The sequence below is a fragment of the Zingiber officinale genome, chromosome 6B (genome assembly GCF_018446385.1).
Source record: "Zingiber officinale cultivar Zhangliang chromosome 6B, Zo_v1.1, whole genome shotgun sequence".
NCBI classification, from domain to species: Eukaryota; Viridiplantae; Streptophyta; class Magnoliopsida; order Zingiberales; family Zingiberaceae; genus Zingiber; species Zingiber officinale.
This window is the reverse complement of record NC_055996.1, coordinates 36,379,688-36,382,779: the sequence shown is the minus strand read 5'-3', so window position 1 is coordinate 36,382,779 and position 3,092 is coordinate 36,379,688. Positions and strand designations below refer to the sequence as shown.

At 38.6% G+C, this 3,092-nt stretch overlaps 1 non-coding gene across 1 annotated transcript; it reads left to right on the top strand.

Moving 5' to 3' along the window:
• The first annotated feature begins 300 nt into the window (after positions 1–300).
• On the top strand, positions 301–407 carry LOC121993343. Its single transcript, XR_006115204.1, has one exon. It is a non-coding gene; the product is annotated as a small nucleolar RNA R71 (small nucleolar RNA).
• Positions 408–3,092: the final 2,685 nt, after the last annotated feature.

Here is a 3,092-nt window from a genome sequence, read left to right as displayed (position 1 = left end):
ACAACCTATAGAAATTGCATTTACAGGGCAGATATTCATATTCACAAACTGCTTTGATAGTGAATCAAGCCTTGAAGTGATTAAGTCGAGTGCATCCACATTGTATTTTCCTAGTGTTTTAATTTCTCCTAAGCTTCTCTCTGAGGCCCATTGATGATGGTTATATGCCACACTCTCAATAATGTCTTCTGCTTCATCTAGGCCCTTGTTCATTAATGCTCTACCAGCGGCAGAATGCAAGGAAACCTTTGTCTGATAATTGTACCATTGTAGAAAGTGTGAATCACAAGCCACTTTTCCTATCCATGATGTGGGCAGTATCTCAGTATTCCCTTAAATCTATCCGAAGCTTCGTAGAGAAATTCAAAGTCTGTTTGCTTGAAGCTTGCAATAAGGTTACGGAGGTGCGTTGTCTTACTTGGTGGGAAGGATTTGTCCAGAAAGACTTGTTCGCATTGGGCCCAAGAAGTTATACTATTCGAAGGCAAGGAATTTAGCTATGTTTTAGCTCTATCCCTTAAAGAAAATCTGAATAATAACAATCTGATGGTCTCTGAATGAACTCCATTGATATGCATTATGCTACATAATTCATTGAAGTTATCAAGATGATTATTTGGATCCTCCATCGGACCACTGCCGTACTAATATTGTTGAACCATGGAAATAAAAGCAGGCTTCAATTCAAAGTGATTGGCTTCAACTGTGGGTCTGGAAATACTGAATCTTGGCCCTCTTGCATATGGCACAGCATAATCTTTCAAAAGTTTATTTGCCATGACTCTTTATTCTTGCTCTTGCTGGTTCTTCTGCAAATTTAGTTTTCAATGATATATCTAGTCAATCTCAGGATCAACAGGAAAAAGATCTGTAGTAACTCTTCGCATATATAGGCAAGAGACAAACTAGAATTTGTAGCTTTTAATTTTTTAAGAAAGTAAATGGCATAATTAAATGTAGAAATGAAAAGAAAATGAGTAAAGAATAAAGAATTAAAGAATTTAAGAAATATAGAATTGTCTAGACAAATTATAATGTAAACTAATTAGATTCAATACTCAATCTCTGGTAATGCCGCCAAAAACTTGATGTGTGATTGCAAGCACACGGTTGTTGTTAAGTAATACAATTTATAAGTCGATTCCAAACGAACTGAGGAATAAATGCTAATTGGTTATGTACTTTGAATTTAACTAGACAATGATCGATAAATGTTTATTTTGGATTTTCAACTGAGATGTGAAAATAAATATGAATAAAGATAACTAAGGAAGTCCTTAGTTCTGAAAATATTCTAGGTCGTTGGTTTCATTGTAATGGTGGATGTTGTGCTACGAATTAGCCCATTCCTAGTTTCCCGCTTGTATATTTGCAGGACAGTCTAAACATCTATCGAATTCCACCCCCGCGATGTTGTATCAGAGTACTTCCTGTTGGTTTGGGTAGGCTGGCTGGAGAGGGTTGAGTGATGTGCGTAGATTATATACACTTTTATACATGTTTGGACGCATATCTACTTGTATTTCATTAGCATAATCTATGTTTATTGCATCCTATTTCTTTATAATATCATATTTCCATTATATTTTGTTCTGAGATTTTCTCCTTGCTTGTTTTTATTGATAGGATGTTATTTTGAGTGAAAATGGAGTAAAAATGCACACAGGAGCTTGGGTCGTGTAGGCCACACGGTCGCGTAGCCATTAGCATGTTCCGGTCATGCCAAATGGCACGGTCGTGCCTGCAATCCAGATGTGAAGAGGGCCATGACTATGTGAGACACATGGTCGTGCCATTATCCCCATGGCCAAGCAGCACACGGTCGTGCCAATTTTCCAGAGGTGAAGAAAGTCACAACCGTGTGACTTTGGCAGAGAAGAGGAAGGTCACAGCCGTGTGAGCCACATGGGCATGTGACTCAACCCGTGATAATGTCAGGTGAGGCCGTGTGGATTCCACACGGCCATGTGATGAAGAACATGAGATCGTGCCACGCCAAAACAGAGTTGTGCTGAATTCTTGGCAGATTGTAGACCGATCATAAATTGGCCATAACTTTGTGCTTTGTTGGACTTTCGGGCTATTCTTTATACCAAAACATAGCTGACTTCAAGAGCAATAAATTTTATTCAAATCCAACATAGAGAAAGCATTGTCTGCCCGTGCTAAATGGCACGATCGTGCCTCCCAACTGTGGGTTCAACTGGGCCTCCGCCCAGACTGTAGACAAAACTATGAACTGCCATAACCTTCAGGTCAGTTGAAGCCAAGGCTCGATCTAAGCATCAGATTGTAGAAAATTTCAAGAGCTACAACTTTGGTTCAGGGTGAATCAAAATAAAACCTGGTTTAATGGGTGAAAAATTTGGTTTACCGGACCCCTGTAATCCTGGTTTTTCTGGGCAATTTGGAGGAGGTATAAAAGGGTCAAGATCCTCATTCTTTGACTCATCTTGGGGTTGGGACTTCGTCCCTCTCCTTGGGAAGGGTTCTCCCCTTAGGGGGTAACCCTAGAGCTTCATTTTCCACCATTCCTTCATGATCCGTCCATCTCCAGAGCAAGGAGACATCCCCAAGACATTGGAATCATCGACAAACATTCCTTCTTCTCCTTCTTCTCAATCTAGGGTTGTAAGTGTGCTTTATTTTATGTTTTGGGGTTGTTCTTCCTTTGCAATGGAGTAAATCTCTAGATCTAGGATTAGGGAGTATTTGTGATGTGATGGATGTAACGCCCGCCCTTCCTACTACTTAGAAAGGACGGGGTTACTGGGAACATACATACATACATACATACATAAAATCATGGCAGCGGAAGAATTCTTTTTCTTTATTAAATCATAAAATCATATTAACAAGACATGACATGTGAACAATATACAATCATGTAATAATCATGTAACATATTAAACATGTGACATGCTAATTCTTTCAACATATCATGTGAACATACTAGCATTCATGCATATAACTTGGTTTAATATCTACTACTTGAACATAATACATGATATTTTAAACTAGAACATAAATCATGCTAACATGGAACAAGGAAAAACATAAGTGTATAAACCATCCAAACAGGTTCAAGTTAA